This window comes from Hippoglossus stenolepis, chromosome 12, assembly GCF_022539355.2.
Source record: "Hippoglossus stenolepis isolate QCI-W04-F060 chromosome 12, HSTE1.2, whole genome shotgun sequence".
Lineage (NCBI taxonomy): Eukaryota > Metazoa > Chordata > Actinopteri > Pleuronectiformes > Pleuronectidae > Hippoglossus > Hippoglossus stenolepis.
Window position 1 is genome coordinate 4903375 of NC_061494.1, and position 17841 is coordinate 4921215.

Genomic DNA, 17841 nt, shown 5'->3' on the forward strand with positions numbered 1-17841 from the left:
TGTTGATTTTTCCAACTCAAGTCAGTTCTGGTGTTACCACAGGCAGATCCTCGCCACCTGAGGCTTTTGCTTAGTGTCGACTCACCGCGTCGTGCAGGTGAGATTGGGGGGTGGGGGTCTGCACACAGAATGACAATCACGCCACATTTTATCAACCTATAGCTGTGCAGCCACACACAAATACACTGTGGTCACTGTGGAGAGATTAGTCACCCCGGGGTACGTTTCTTTGTATATAGCCAACATCATCATCTACTGTGGATCATGAATTGGAAAATATCCATTCAAATGTATTCATTTATTTGACAATGGAATGATACGAAATAAGATTATTTTGTTATTCATACGTTTTGTCATGAATATACCAACCTCCCATCCGCCACTTGAAGAATAGGAGCTCGTATAGCTACAGTGGCTCTGGAAGCTCGGTGCACTTCTGCATTTGGCTATGTTAGCTGCACGTTTTGTTTATGCAACATGTGTTGTCATAAATGTTTCTCAGTTTGTCTATTCTTTATCTCTGTGCACCATTTCTTTCTAAATGCTGTATTTCCAATGTCGAGTTGGTGAAGATGCTTTCTTCTTTTCTCGTGTTTTGTCTATTAGCTCGTTTTCTTTCATTGCAATGTGCTGAGCTCTTGCGGAAACTTGAGCTTTTGGCTCATTTGGATTTGAAAAAGTACAGTTTACGGTTCAACGTGCACCAAACCAGTTCCACAACCGAGGAGGAGGGAACAACTGTCCCACTGTTGATATGAAAACACATACACCTACACACATGAACATGCTTACACAACAAACACACTGTGCCTCTCAGTAATCCCCGTATTTCCTGAAGTTGCCATGGAGCCGCAGCACCCGTCCACATGTGCCTGCTCTCACCCCGGCCACTTTGAAACCCACTCCCAGGTTTAGACCCTGATTTCCTCCAGTTGATAGATGGGAACACATGCTCGCACATGGAGGGTCTGCAGTTGCATCACTCCTTCCCCTCCATACACCACGTTCCCCTTCGCAGCATGGAGAGCAGAGCACTGGTCCTCCACGGATGAGTGTAGCGTAAATGTGGGACAAAAAGAAAAAAGGGGAGGCACATGGCGATGGGATGCTGTGTGCAATTACTGCTAATGATATGCCTCCATGCAAGCTGTGGCCGTAATTAAGTGTGGAGGAAGCCTGGCCTGTCTGAGGTCTGTGTGAGGGGATGCTCACAGGAACAGGCGTAGCACAGAGCCAAGGCTAAGAAAGCAAACCTGACATTGTTCAGACAACGTGTCTGCTCCCCCAGATTAAACACCTTGGGTGGTCCCATGCTAAAGAGGTAACATGATGCGGGTGCTAATGGAGTTGTCCTCCAGGACTTCACTAACAATAAGGCTGATGCAGCGTAGGTGTGGTAAGGAAGATTGGTTAAAGTGAAGGTCAGCAAGTTATTGTATAACTGGATGTTGACAAGTCTGACTGCCCTGTTCAGGAAAAAATGTGTACAGCAGTGAATGGGAATGAGTAAAAAGTGCAACAAACAGTTTTTCAATTTTATATGTTTGATATTTTTGTTGCTAATTCTGTGTTTTTATCTTAGTTATGGTTTAACTGGATGTATACTGTTCATATTCCATATTTATTTCTTACTGTACATATCTTATTTATTTACATATTCCACTTTTCATATGCACATACTCTGCACTTTTACTGCTTTTTTTTTGCACTTCTGGTTAGATGCTAAACTGCATTTCGTTGTCTCAGTACTTGTACTCTGTGCAATGACAATAAAGTTGAATCTAATCTAATCTAATCTAATGTTGACAAATCTGAAAGCCCAGTTGAGACAGGAACAGAAGAAGAAATTTAAAAAGAATTTAAAAAAGAAAAATATTTTCTTGTATGTTAATGTTAATGTTGTAAAGGAAAATTCATACAATATTGAATAAGAATGAAAAGTAAACTTATTATTATTTTGATCATTTTATCTAGACTTCTGTTATTATATCTTATTTTATACAACCAAAATCTGTAATTTCCAGCCTCTTTATTTTCTTGCCATGAAAAGGTTCTCGTCTTTCAGCCAACAAGAGAAAATCACTTTCAAAAAAAGTTGGGATACAAACATAGATTTTTATTTTTGTCATGTGTAACAAATGTGTGTCTAAATAATTTCAAGCCTTTTTTTTTTTTTCAAGCAGAAATTAGCTTCTAGCTGGGAAACCGCCACAAACACAATATCCTCTTCACTTGGACGGACTAGATATATAGAAACTTAAATGACAAACAAACAGACACTCATTGTCCTCAGAAAAGAGTTTCCACTTTATTTACCACAGAGGACACCTTTGTTCATAGTGTGTAAAAAAAACCAAAAAAAACTTCTAAGCTTCACTGTCATAATGAAAAATGAAAACCATCCCGCCCGACGTGTCTGTGTTTATCTAACGTGCCCCACCTGTCCCCAGAGTCGCTGGGCAAATGGCACGGTGGCTTCAAAAAACAGGCCTTTGGAGCGTCTCCAGAGCCGTGCATGCCAGAGCCGTCTCCTCCTTTGTCCTCGATGCCTCAAAGTCGTTTCTCCCTCCTGTCGTCTGCATCGACAGCCAGAGTTAGCCAGCCTTTTTTTGGGGGGAATTGGTTAATCATTTGAGGTTTGATCACTTCAGTGTCTCATTTGCTTTCAGGAGCTGCTCGCCTCCCGCTCTCTCTCTATAATGTATTAAGTCAAATAAACACTTTCTCTGAGCTATTTTCTATACGTTATCTGGTTTGAAGGTGAAAACAATAATGGAAACTAAAATATCTGAATGCTGGCTAAGGAAGTGATATTCCTAGTTAAAGTATATTAACCCGTAGCATTAATATGGTCCTCAACACTAGCCACATTATACAATTTCTGACTTTCTCTTGCCGAATATGCAGCCTTTCCCAAAGTGGCCTCAAGCGATTTCCAGGAAGAGACGAGCGACGGTATATTTCTCATGGATTTGGGTGTGGTTCCACTCGACCATTTGCATGACAGTCTTGGGGTCAAGCTATGCGACCTGGCTAATCACAGTCAAGGCCCCGGACAGGAAGCGGCCGTCAGTTATGATGGACTTTAAACCCTTTAAACACAGTGCACTTGTGTGTGTGTGTGTCATATTTCTCTCCTCATCCCGGGCAGCCACCCTGGGATTCCTCAAATATTAACACAGGCGGATAGACTGAGTAAACACGCAGAACGTCTTTGTCAAGGCCGTCTTTATTTCAGGTTGCTCCAGTTTGCCGCCGTCCGTGGCCGTGAGCATGCATGACTTCTCCAGCGAATCTTTCCAGGATGTGGCTGTGGCTGAGCCCAGTCGTAGCCAGCAGCCCCAGGCCGCCCAGAGCAGCTGTCAGCGGGCTCCAGAGACGGAGAGAGAGAGAGAGAGAGAGTTGCCCTGCCCCCCAACTTCACCAGCCTGCCTGCTCTCACTGCAGGGACTAGAGGAGGGGATGGGCATTCACACACATAGATACAACATGGAGAAGTCACGAGCAATTCCTCAGCATCTCTTCATCACATCAGTTTAAAAGCTAAACCGTAAACATCAGGTTGATTTATTCGCATTTTCCCAAATAGATTTACCAATAGTTGGCTCTTTGTCTCTGCCCTGTGTGCCCTCCCATCTGGCCTCCTCTTTGGTCTCTTTCTCAACCTCCTGTTTGCCACCTCCTCCATTGTCCTCCTCACTGTACCGGGGCTCTCTGTTCAAACCACAGTTAGGCGAAACTTCCTTAAGGGTTTTAGAATCACCAGAGTGTCAGGGAGGAAGAGAGTCTGTGGCATCTGTGTGAAAAAAACCTAAAAAATGACAGGATAATGTCGACTAAGCCGGCTCGATGGTTGCGTAACAGCCTGTTGTGGCAGCCGCATGTGTGAAGGACGCTCATGCATTTTTGTCAGGGAGCTGCGGCACATGAAGTCCAGTAAAGGTTGTGTTGGGTTTGTGGGTAGTTCAATGCATCTTAGATGTAAACATGTAAGAGGATCGAGCACGAGTGATGATACCGATGAAGGCTGTAAATGAATCCTCCATCACTGAGACTCGAGCTTCCTCTAATCATATCATGGTGTCAAGCCTCTGTCTTTGTGAACCTGTGTATGATTTGTTTCTTTTAGGCCATTTTACCTAACGCTTTGTTAGAGGTCAGTGGAGACTGGAGGAGGCCGAGGTGTGCTGGTGGTTATGACACACAATTGAAGTAAAGAGGCAATAAAAGCTAAGATTATAGCCTGTGTTTTACAGACTAAGTCTATTTCTTTATTGCATATGGGTATTGATAATGATCATAAAACTGTACCAGGAAAGATGCAGTACGAAAGTAGATGGGTGGAAGACATAATAACTGGAAATATGTGATTGAAAATAACTTTTAAACTACTATTTAGTACAAGTTAGCTTTTTATTTCAAAGATAACTTTTGTTTGCTCCTGCTCTTTTATTTTACAGTGCCAGTTTTCCCAAAAAATGTAAATGATAATAAATCATAAATGATATTAAAATAAATAATTTAATTAAGATAATCTTACAATCAGTAAAACATTACTTTGGGAAATAACTGAGCAGTTTTGAAGTATTTTTAAAAATGATGATGTGCTTATTAAATATTATGGTATACTGTATTCTTATATCATTCAGGATACTTAGAGCTCTATTTATAAAATAGTCATGTTTCTAGAATGAAGGTTAAACACCAATCTGATGTTTCAGGGGTTGGGGTGTCTTGCTTCTATCACTGCCGATCATCTGATTAAAACCTGTCTCTACTGCAGAGTCATGTAATCCGGGAGTGAATGATGATTGAATCTATTCCCATTGCAGACAAAAGCCAGATGTTAGTGGGTTTTTGTACCAGTGGAAAAGGTGCTTTATATACATTAACCATGTGAAGTACTTGCAATCAAATGTATTGTTACTTCTTAATTCCCTATATTCTACTCCAGTGGGTTCCTCATGAGTATTGTGTTGGTACCCAGTATGTGCAAAAGGTTCACACTTGGGCTGTGATATCAAGGGTATTAGTATATATGACTCAACATGACATTGGTATTGTTTCCAGCCGTCCTTTGTCAGTTAAAATGCTATAATGTAGAATGTAAAGCTGTTTTTAATGTGATACTGAGAGATGACTGACGGGATCTGATTAACTCTCTATCTCATATTGATTGACCCTCCCTGGACGTTTGTCCCCTCACCCAGTCAATCAACACGTGGCTGATGTTGTTCCACTTATTAGCACAACAACACACGCACATATACCAGCGTCTTCCCAGCACAGGAAATTCAAGGAGACACATGCACCGACCAAGCCCCTGTGGTTACTAGGTAGTAAAGCCCCACAGCAATCACACAGAGATGTATCAAAGAGATGATTATCACCCCTGAATAAATGAAGATAGTCAAGTTCAATCACAAACAGTTTTTTTCTAGACCGACCAATTTAGGCTTCATGCATACTACGACAATCTCTGTCCACACAAGCACTTTGGCATTGTACCACTTTTAATCCCCATCCATACTAACACCCCTGAAAACACATAATGTGTGACCAATCATGTACACTGGGCATGTGCACTGCTCAAATAATAGCTTGTCTTCTATGCATAAGTGTATCATTGTAAAATACTGAATTTAACTGCACAACAGCTGTTAGCAAAGACAACAGGGTCAGTAACGTTTGTAATTGATTATCCATGTTGCGTTCTGGGAGCCGAGGCTAATGCTGGTTGTTTTCTTCCGGAAGGGGGGGTCATGTGATAGGAGCCTGACGAATCAGCGGAGGTTACGTCGTAATCGAAAGGACCCAATCAGCAAGAGGTTGTGAGTGTTCATGTCACTGTGTCCAGACATCTCCATTTCTGCCCGTCCATACTAAAATGCTGCCCCAGAGTATTCAGACTAAAAAGGGTCCAGCAGTGTTTCCAAACTTCTCTGTTTTAGCAGCTGCAAAACTCTGGACGAGTGTGAATCCCAGAGTTGATGAAAATGTAGTAGTGTGGATGTAGCCTTAAAGGACTGGGCCACGTTCTGTGCTACATTTGTTACTGTTACTTCTTTGTTGGTGCCACTGTTGCCAGAGAATTAGTTGCCAATAAGATTCAAGATAAACTTTATGGTCTCACAATGGAACATTTGTCTTGGGCGCTTCACCCATGCTGCAGCCATAAAAATACACATAATCATGCTCACATGCACAAATCCCCATTGTACAACAAACATCACAGCAATTGCTCTAAAGATGTGTTGATACATAACATTCTACATTACTGTACAGTGCGTACCTGACCATATTGCAAATACATGTTTGTATACATGTACACAGACTTTAATAATACTGATAATTATTATAAAAATAACAGAAATATGAGCAAAATTCCTTTTGTAAATATAAAAATAAAAAAAATAAAAAACATTTTGTAAATAAAAACCACTAACAGAGCCGGTAATGTGAGCACATAAAACCCCTAAAAGCTCTTTTGTTAATACTTTTCAACCTGTGTCTGCGTTTGGTTATGTATTCATGTATTAACAGGATGACATTCAATTTCGCCCCTCATCTCTTTTGAAGTGTGTGTGCCAATCAAACTATTCTCTGGACAGCTACATCAGCACTGTCACAGGTTGACACTTATATTAACTCAATGTGTGTGGGAAGGTGTTGTGTACATGGGGGGGGGTCTTGGCACACACTCTTATCAGGCTCTGTTAATGTCTTTATACGACACCTATCTTACCATCTGCCATCTTTCGTCTCTCATCTTTCTCTTCTTCCTTGTCCACCATCGCACACACATTCCTTACATGTGGGGGGGCATTTTCTGCACAGCTTAATCACAGCATCTCTCTTTTTTGTCTGAGGCTTCTCAAATGCATGCCTCCTGCTCCTCTGGTCCTTCCTTACCCAGATTATTCTCAACCGCAGCATGTTGCCAACATCAAACGCATCAGGCACAATGGAAGAGGACATTCCGAGATCATCGACTCACACACTCACTGAGTCACACACATACACTCACACATCGGGAATTTTAATCTTATTTAAAAGTCGGAAATGTGTCTGTGATTCTGCGATGTGATAATGTGTGTGTTTGTGTGTGTGTGAAAGAGAGAGAGAGGGAGATTGGTAAGTAATCATCTGTGACAGTGCAATGCAATAGATACCATTATCCTATGGTGAAGAACAGTAAACATTTGTATTTGTGTGGTTTATCTGCACGTACACACACACAGTGGGTCCATAATCTGTGGCCCTTTTTAAATTCTCCACTGTGTATGTAGATTTCTACACGTGTGGTGACTCGTGTGGTGTGTGTGTGTTTGTGTGTTTGTGTGTGTGTGTGTGTGTGTCCCCGACCCTGCAGCTATGGTGATCCCATCTGTGAACCCTGCCTCCTCACAGCTTGATCCCAACACCTCCTCCATTGTCTCACTAATCCAGGACTATTAACATTGCAGCTCCCAAAACTCTCTGCTCTGAACAGACTGCAATCTAATTATCCTGGTGGAGGGGGGAGGGGCTATAGGGGGGTTTGTGCATGTGAGTGTGTGTGTGTGTGTGTGTGTGTGGGTGTGGTGTGTGTGTGATGTTAGCAGGATCCAGTGGATTAGCACCTTTTGAAGATGGGGTGTAGGCTGTGCTGCTACAGGTGCCAAAAATCAAACGGCCCTACGTGGGGATCACCACATCATGTTGTCACTAGAGATCAGAGTGTCCATATACTGTTACTGTTCACATGATACACACTGACTTTACCCCGGTTTATGTAAGCACCCTGGATAACCAGATAATGGTTCAGTATCTGATCCTCTTAATCATGTCTGTGATGATGTGCTGAAGACAATAGGAAACTGTTTATTTGGGCCAGAAAAGAAATAGACACTGAAAAGAAGGAGAGAACTTGTCGGTTTGAAACTCGCCATTATTTATGTTCTTGGAAAACAAATCAATTCCACCACCAGCAATGGTCCTGTTTGTTTACTTCATGCTGACATCGGAAAATCCATCTTCACCGCTGGTTCACTCTGGAGCAAATGTTCTGCAGAATCAGGATCAAAAACAAGATGTTTCTGTTTATCCCAAAAAGTAAAAAGGTAAATGCAAGTCTCATATATTACGTTGTACTTAGTCATTTGATCTTACTTCTACAATAATAACCATGTTAATGTATATTTATGACATTGTTTTGATGTGGTGAGAATTGAATTACTAGCATGCATGAGAGCGTCTTTAATTACCTCCGCCAAGGAGGTTATGTTTTCATTCACATCTGTCTGACTGTCCTCAGGATTACTTAAAAACGACAAAACAGATTCCAAAAGAAATATTGCGCAGGGGTGGGGCATGACTCAATGAAGAAAGCATTTAATATTGGAGCAGATCCAGATCACTGGGCGGATCCAGGAACCTTCTTTAATATGACGAGATAGAGCATTAGCCTCGACAGTCGTATGCACTGTGCAAGCTTCTATAGCTGCTTTCAGACATGTGCTGAACTCCAGAGAACCCTCGGACATTCTCTGGAGACTCTCCAGATGGGCTGTATGTGAGAACACAAATGCCTGAGTGAGAGGCTCCGTACGTTTCTCTGAAGAACGTCCAACTGAGCCAATGTGATGATACAGCAGGAGATCCTCCAGAGGATTCACCATGAGTAAATGGGTGTGTTGATGACTTTCTAACACACAACTGACGCTATGCTGTGGTTGAGGGGTAGAGTGGTCGTCCTCAAACCAGAAGGTCTGCGGTTCAACCCTCAGTCTTCTCCATCTGCATGCTGAAGTGTCCTCCGGCAAGATAGTGAACCCCTCAATGGCCCCTCATAGGTGTTGAAGGCACTAATTGTAAGTCGCTTTGGATAAAAGTGTCCGCCAAATGACATGTAATGTAATGCAAAGTGAGAAAGACAAAAAGAATACAAATACCTCAGAATGAAAAAGCGGTGCCTTAAACGTAGAATATGCCAATGAAGACGTTAAGAGATTTTATCAATAAGGGCAGGGCGGTGTTGATCTTTACATGTTACGTCCTGCCTCTGCCTGCTGCGCCACCCCTCACCTGAAGGCTCGAGTGAACACGTCTGAGCGGAGAATCTCCTGCTGCGTCGTTCATGTGTGAAAGGCAAACTCTGGAGAAAGTCCAGGCCGAAGTCTGCCGAGCTCATGTGCCTGAAAACAGCTAAAATGTGTTGGTGAATTTGTCAGAGATGAGATCTGAAATCCTTGTTACGAGAGTGTTGGCACGTTTTTTGGTTCCCAGAGCACGTTGCTTTCCCCATTTACCGTCTGTAGCATCAGGGCAATGCAACACAACAAACCAAACATAAGTTAATTATGGTGTAAAAACAGACCTGACATGTTTTGACACTGTTTGTGTCAGAAAGTGGCACAAATGTTCTGCCATATCTTGGGAAACATCTGGTTCTATGAAGTTTGTGAGAGGCTATTTATGCTGTGCTAACCAGTCAGTGAGTCAACAGTGATAGAAGATAAGGTTATATGTGGTCAAGTGTGTATCAAACCAGCAGCCACATTCCCACTGAAAAACGTACCTCTCATAAAAGTTGTTCCTCCAACAGATCCTGAGTCTCAAAGCAGTCGTCCTCTTGAGTGTTTCAAGATCCAGACACGGTTTGCATGAGGCTTTGTGAATAAGCCGAATCAAATGGGAGTGTTCCACTTCAGTCTCTGAAGGTTGCCCCTTGTGTTCCTATCTTGGTTTGGTTCAGTTCAGCAGATTATCAAGAGACACACTATCACAGAATATTAGTCTAAAAAGATCATTTGGAGAACACACACTTTTACACTGGTCAAAAAAAAAAACACAAACACTCATTAACAACTTGCTTTTGTCTGCAATTTATTCCTGGGTCAAATGTTTTTATCGGCTCCGATTGGCGATTGTGATTATAAAACATGACAACTGGGTGAACGCGCTAATTTCTTCTTCTTAGTTTAAGCAGTTTGAATGCTCATGTTGAACTTCCAGGTGTGTCAATAGCCATGCATGTTTTTGTTATCATTTTTGTGTATTAGTTTCTCTATCTCATGTAACTTGCTGGTTTTCTGCTTATTTTATTCTCATTTCTATTTCTATTTACTATTAGGCACTGGCTCTGCATTACTCGGTCTACACTTTATCGTCTCTTTCAGTTACAATACTTTTGGACTTAATTCGTTTTTGTTTTATTCACCGTATTCTATTCTATTTTATATTGGACAGTTTCTGTAATCTTGGAGCAAGCTGGCACAAGAATTTCCCTCGGGATTAAAAAAGTCTTATCTTGTGTTTTATTTTGCAACAACATGCAACAGATTTCTTTTTCTTCGTTTCGTGCAAAATGCAGCGCTGAAAAGAAAGCGAGGTTTGCGGCGTGTTAGTGGCATCAAACACAAAAACAGAGAGGCAGGAGAATTCTTTTTTGCAGGTTTACCCACATTAAAAAAACATGTTTAATTTTGATGTAAAAGATGTGTTAATGAGCTCAAGCCCCCTTCAGACATGCACTCATTGATGTTCATCTGACGTCTAAACATGTCGGCCTCATGTCTGCATGAGCACCCAGGTCTCACAACAGCAACCTTAGGTCAGACCCATTAACATTTCCAGAATACTTGTGACATGGAAACAAGTCGGGATTGAATGTCCTTTCATTAATACAGAGGCAGCAGCAGAAGCATAATGTACAACAAACATTGTAGTTCTGGTTCCATTTGTGTATTTATCGTGGTTTTAAATAACATCAGATGATAAAACTCAACACTGTTAGCGAGGCTGAGCGTCCCTCAGGCTCACTTAGGTCGTTAAAGCTTCGGCAGTCCGACAGCGATGCAGCCTGAGATGGAACATACTACACCATTCTTCCTCTTTTAACTCACTGTTGCAGACTAGGTGCCAAACAATTCAGTTCTGTCGTGTATAAAGAGCAAAAGTCACAGCGGCTATTTTCTGTTATTAACTCAAGAGCATGTCCAACACGTAGGGTCCGGACTTTGTCCAGAGTTTGGCTTTCACTCATGGACAACGCAGCAGATTCTCCACTCGAACGCATTCACAGCAATAAAGAAATCTCCTTCCAGCATCCGTTGTGTGTTAGAAATGTCATCAACTCACAGATTCACTCTCTGTGAAACCTCTGGAGGATCTCCTGCAGTTTTTCTCTCATGGGCTCAATCAGACATTCTGCAGTCTTTACAAGGGGGCTCATAGGAGAAACTCAGCAGAAAGTTTGCAGCCCCTCATTCTGGCGTTTGCGTTCTCACATGCAGCCCCAACTTTCTTGCAGTTCCTGTTTTTTTGCACATGTCTGCATTTTGGTTCTACAACAAACCTGACAGGATCTTTTCATGGCCAGGGTGGACCGAAGGGATTATTACAGCAACTAAAAATATTTCTGTGTATAGACTTGAGGGAAAAACTTTGATATGGCAGCAAACTTCCTTCACCTCTGCGAGTGAATTCAATGATGTGGGCAGATTTCTGTCTCAACCTCTGTGGTCACAAACGCTGCCGAGACCAAGCCCACACTCTGCGTCCACCGCTCTCTGCAACATCTCTGTCAGCTCATGTTTATATTGATATGAACAGCTTTCCCTGACGGCCTGGGGGCCTTTCGCGTTTGGTGCTGACACAAATAGTTAGTGCAGATAAAAATCCCATTTTAAGACATGGGACAAGCACATGGGAGTTTACCTCCTGCGCTCGGGGGTCTGTGCAGATGGTCTCAGCCGGGCTCTGTGGAGGAAAAGAAAACAGTTCTGTGCTCAGGTTGTGGTTAAGCTGATGGGCTTACTTGCTTACTGGAAGCCAGAGCAGCTGAGTTTGCATAGCCTCCACCTCCATGAGCCCTGGGAACTGTTGATTCTTCAATAATTCCCTATGTCGGTGAGCTTAGGACCGTGCACGTAAAAGTAAATGTGCACGTCCTGAGATGCAAAAGTGAGCAAGCTTGCTTCATACGCTCCTTGCCCTCCCTCATATTTAACATTCTTTGGCCTTGTATGGCAGATCAGCATCAGATGGTGCTGCAGAGGAGAATAATAACCACAGCTTGCTGAGTCTTCTGTGCGCCCTCGTATCCTCAGCGAGTGAAAGAAGCCGCTCGGGTCATTCCACAACTCTCATGTTCATTCCCACAGCTGGAAACGCACATCGATATATGCAATAGGGGCCACGTTAAACTCCGAAATGCTCTCCACACTCTCATTGAGTTAACAAGGGACACTGGAGGAATGATAATTGTGCAGAACAAATTCTAGTTCTTCCTCTTCTCCTCATGTGTCCCTACAGTGTGTCGCGATGAGTCACAGTTTCAGGCTGTGATTGCACACCGTGTTCCCAGAGGGAGGAAATGCCAATGTGTGCATTCATAACCAGAGCTGTACACTCATTATCTCTGTCTGTCCTTGTGAAACGCACATGTACTTTTATCATCAAGGACTCTCTCGCTTGTGTGAATCAACAACATCATGATTTCAGCCAAAAGGAAAGGAGAAGTGTATCTTTGAGATAACAAGTGTATTTCTTTTCCTTCTAATTACAGTTTAGCCTCAGAGATTACTGGAGGTTTCAGTTCCCTCTGGTGTGCTCTACCATATGTTTATAGTAGGTCTGGATGGACTTCAGATATGATAACACAGCAATAAAAAGACCTATTAACTGATTTAAAAAAAATAATACACTACACAAATCAGTAATTTACTTTTACTGTTGCAGATATAATTATTGTAATTCTGTTGAAAACCACTTGCTTTTTATTACAGCCTTCAAAAACAAGGTAAAGCTTAGATAGACACTGGGATAACTGACACATGTTCATCAAAGTTGATAATATTAATTGTAAATGTCATTCTAAGACTAAAACAGCCAGCAACTGTACTTGTTTTCTTTTGAATGCTGCCTCTTGGCATCTCTAAATGTGTTCTTTTTCATTATTAAACAGGAATTATGGGTGTTAACATGTTCTTACACGCTTTAACACATTCATGGACTTGAACCTGTACAGTCGTTTTAAATTTGTAAAAGGACAAAACACCAAATTATGCAAGCCATCAGATTCTGACATTGCCACTGCTGATGCTTTTTATCTTAGATTAGCACATACTCTGCCCTGAGTTAGTAGAAATGGTTGCCCCCTGATGCACATTGTGCAAACATTTGCAGCAGTTTCAGCAAAAATAAATTCATCACTGATGTAAGACCTTTAGACAAACAATACTTTCTTGACTAGCTTTTTAAGACTATTCAGAATTTACTGGACTAAATACGAGATAGTAAGGACGTGAGAAAAGTTGTTTATTTCAAAACTTGTAAATTTGGACTGAAGCCGCTGGTTGAGGGAGGATCTGAGGTTCGGTTCTGAACAGCGGTTCATGCAGGTGAGCAGAGCTTGGCAGGCTTCTGTTTACAGAGCTGGTTTTCTGTTTCTCAGTGGAGTGATGCCAATCCAGAGTTCAGAAAACCTGGACGAGGAAGGCATAAAGATGATGGTGAACCTGGAACACTGGGAAACGAGTATTCGTACAGATTGTACCAAGGTACTCAAAAAGGTGTAAAAAAGTGGATTGGCCACAGTATTTCTACCACAAAAGGTGACTGGTGGTATTCTCAGCCTTGCACCTCAGAGTTTTCTGAAACCTCAGAGTTTATTAGTTGTGACATGTTTGTTAACATTTTCAGAAATGCCAGAGGCCATGGAGGTTCAGTTTTTGTTCAATGAAAAGTTAATGCATTATAATTTGAGAGGGTTTTTCTTCAGATTTGTCTGAGTTGTTTTACGTTACAGCCTGCTAGCTTGTTGAATTGTGAGCAGCTTCAGCGTCTTGAGACCGACACTAACTTTGATATTAGCGTCCAAGGTTAAGCTTAGATAGATACTGGGTTATTTGACATATTCTCCTAGCAACAAAGCTACGGATGAAATGGTCTTCGGTTGATTAAAAACGTTGAAACACACACACGCTGGAAGCAGTTGACCAATCACAACAGAGTGGGCCAGTCGGCCAATCAGAGCAGATTTAGCTTTTTTAGGAGGGGGTCCTTAAAGAGACAGGAGCTAAAACCGAATGTTATGGACAATCGAGCATGTAAACTTTTTCAATTAATGACACAAATCAAGAATTATGATCCTGAATCTCCTTTAAGTTCGAATGCAGACAAAACCGTATTGCAGGGTTCATGCTTTTCACCAACACCCAAGGAATAAAACCCCTGTGGTAAAACTTATTATAGTAACAGAGGCTTGATTAAACATACAGCACATAAACTGGTCTTTTTACAGTCTCTCCCTTCATTCCTAGGACACAGAGGACGGTGAAATCCAACAGGGAGGCAACACATTTCTCACACATAATTCCCTGTGGCTATGGTGGTGTCTAACTGCCACCTCTCTGACAGGTTTTCCACTCATCTCATCGACAGCTCCCGCTCACAGATTACTGACACACACACACACACACACACACACACACACACACACACACACACACACACACACACACACACACACACACACACACACACACACACACACACACACACACACTCACAGGCTCATCAGCAGGGTAGAAATCAATTGGTTTCTCTGACAGAAAAGAACACGGCTCTCTATCTAAAGCCAGCCAACAAGGCCTTTCCACACTTCACATGTTTAAACGAATCAGCCAGAATGAATGTATCTGTGATTCATCCTTAATCAGAGCTATTAATTACCCCCTAATTAAATGTGGGAAATCTGTGTTTAATTTCCTATCAGATCTGAAATAATTATAGTCCACATTTCCCTCTCACAGCTGATGTGGAACATAATATTTTAATGCAATGCCCCCTGGCATTAGGCTAATGTGCACACACTCACACGTAATGAATCTGATGGTGAATGCACATTAAATTACGAGCGCACCCCATATGCACCAGAGATCAAGAGCTCGTAACAGCGAAGTGATTCAGTACAGGCTCTGAATCACAGCCTTATTGAACAGGATCGGAGCCTCGATGGCAGCGCAGTGAGTCACACTAAGTGAAGTTACACAATATAAAGATACCAAGGTGAAAAACATGCAGAGAACCGTACAAACTCATGCTCAGTCTCTGCAGCCATTTAGCCTATTGTCTCTTACTGAACAGTATCCAGTCACCATTTCTTTTGTTGCTATTAGCTTTTAGGCTCAGCACGGGTCAGAATTTCAGTGGTGGGGGACTGATAAGCACCTTTAGCCATTTTCAGACAAGAACTCTGGAAATTGTGCGAAAAATTTGGTCCAGACATTTCCTGCAGTTCGTCATCCACACGTGACGAACACCACACGAGATTGTCAGAAAACTGGCAGAGAAAGTTTCAGAAAATATCTGCTAAGCATAGAAAAGGTGAATAGTTCCTGAATCTGTTTTTAAAAGAAACCCTCATATGACTATGTGAGATCATTTTAGCCTGGACTTTCATGTCCAAATAAATGTAAAACCTTTGGAAAAACTCTCCGGCATTTGTTCTTGACAGTGTATAACGAACAATTAGCTTATAGGTGAGCAATACAAACAACCTAAAACAGTCCTAACACAGTGTTTTTACTGTTTTAGCTTACAAGTGAGGTCAACAAGCTAACTTGACAAATGCAAGGTGAAGTAACTTGACATATGTTTTTGGTTAACCCTAGCTTAGCTTAGCCCCATTTGTGAGTAGCTTTTTGGTGATCTAGTTATCAGTTACTCACAGACCAAGCCTTGTGTGTGTGTGTGTGTGTGTGTGCGCGCGCGCGCGTGCGTGCGTGCGTGTGTGTGTGTGTGTGTGTGTGTGTTGGGATGACCCTCTCAAAGCAGGCCTCTCCCTGCAGGAGCCTGATGCAAGAAGCTTGGTCGTCATGGAGATTCTCCTCACCTGGTCTGGCTGAGGTATATACGCTGTTGACATTCAGCCAGTCTCCCTCTCCCCCATGGCTTCCACAGCATTTGGTTTTGCTTGTACTTGGATTTCTACATTTACATTTCCTGTTCATCTGTTGAAATGAACTTATTTTTAGGTTAACCTCATGTGTGGCCTTCCCTACTTTGTCCAGCTTTGAGTCAGGTTGTGACTGTGTGTGTGTGGTGACAGTGCCAGGGACTTTGTGGTGGCCATGAATCAACAGGATGGGGCTGCGTACAGGAAGGACTGTGTCATTGCCTTCATTGGATTAACCTCCTCCCTGAATTAGCGACTCAATCTGTGACTCATCTCGCAGACGGCCGCGTTGCTCTGTAGCTTTCATGGTTTTACTCAGTGGGGGAAAATGCTCCTCGAACGATTTAAAACCTACAAATTCTGCCTGATAAAGTTTTACTTTCTGTAACCTAAATCTAATTCGTGTGAGGCAATGGAGTAAATAAGTTAACATTCTAATAAAGCACATAGAGCTGAACTTCCTGTACTCACACTGTGCGTCATGGTCTATTGTGTACTGAATTCGTTTGTTCTGCATTTTACTGTGTAATAGAGTCATATAAGTACAATGAAAGAGTCATCTGCGTTGCAAAAGAACTTCATTGTACATTTACAGGAAAGAATTCCACATTTACAGCCGTGGGCGGAGACATTTATTCTCTTATAAAACCATCTCACTGCTGACTCATTAGAAATTAAAGATTAAACCATTTTCACAGGGCTGGTTACCGAGAGCCCGTTAAAATACTTTAAACTCAATAATTCCCAGTGTTCCAGTACTTTAGTGATTCCCTTACTGAAAGAGAGCATATTACTCCCATTTCAGCCTCTCTTCATAAGCTTCCAGTACAATTTAGATTTCATTTTAAGATTTTATTGTTGATGTTTTGGACTCGTACCTTAGTACAGTTCAGATCTTTTGACACCTTATGTGCCAGGTCGTAACCTGAGGTCCTCAGAGGTGACCGGGCCTTTTCTGTCAGGGCCCCCACTCTTTGGAACAATCCCCCTGGGGAGATCTGTCTGCTAAACTCCTCGACTTCTTTTCAATTTCCCTTTAAGATGTATTTTTATAGGTGTGCTTTCTCAGGACCTGGGGTCTGAATCCATCCTTATTTAAATTCAAGTATTTACTTTTACTGCTTTAAGAATCCTTTTATCATGATTTTATTTGCATTGTAACATTTATATTCTTGTATTTGTGCTTTAATGTTGAGTGATCTTCTTGTTTTTAATTATTACCTATTGTCTGCTTCTTTCTTTTTCCGCCGTCAGTTATTCATTTTGAAATGATAAAGCATCTGGCAACTGTGGGATTGGAGTAAGTTTTCATTAGATCAAAAAAATCCTTACAAAATCCAGCTGTGTGATTCTGCAGTCATCAACATGACAATAACAGGAAGACGTTCCATTTATAATAGAAGTCAAAGCCAATATGCCCCATCCTTGAATAACTATGTTGTGAAATATGGCCACGCTATAATGTGTGTGTTTGCATAAGATCTGATGTGGCTCATGTGTGACTCATCCTGTAATAAAAAGCCACATCTGCTTTCTCTGAATTTGTGCGCTCAGCCCTGCGCCTGTGCTTCCTCAACACAACCTGGATTCTCCTCTGCAAATATCTTCATATCACACACTGTGTCGGAGACACTTTAATCCGTGGACCCGTCTCGGATCATTTCTCAGAAATGACAATAACTTCTTGAAGAATTAATGTTTAACTAGAACTCTGACGATATGACAACTAAAACCTACAGCAGTGGTGTTTCAGCTTTCTGGCTGAAATGACTTAAAGGTATACGAGCCCTCTAAGCAGGCTGTGGCTGAACGGAGCCTGGATAGCCTGGAAGACCCACAAGGCAAAATGTCTTGTATTTCAGTAAAATAGAGAAATACTGCATTCAAGTTTGTGCAAT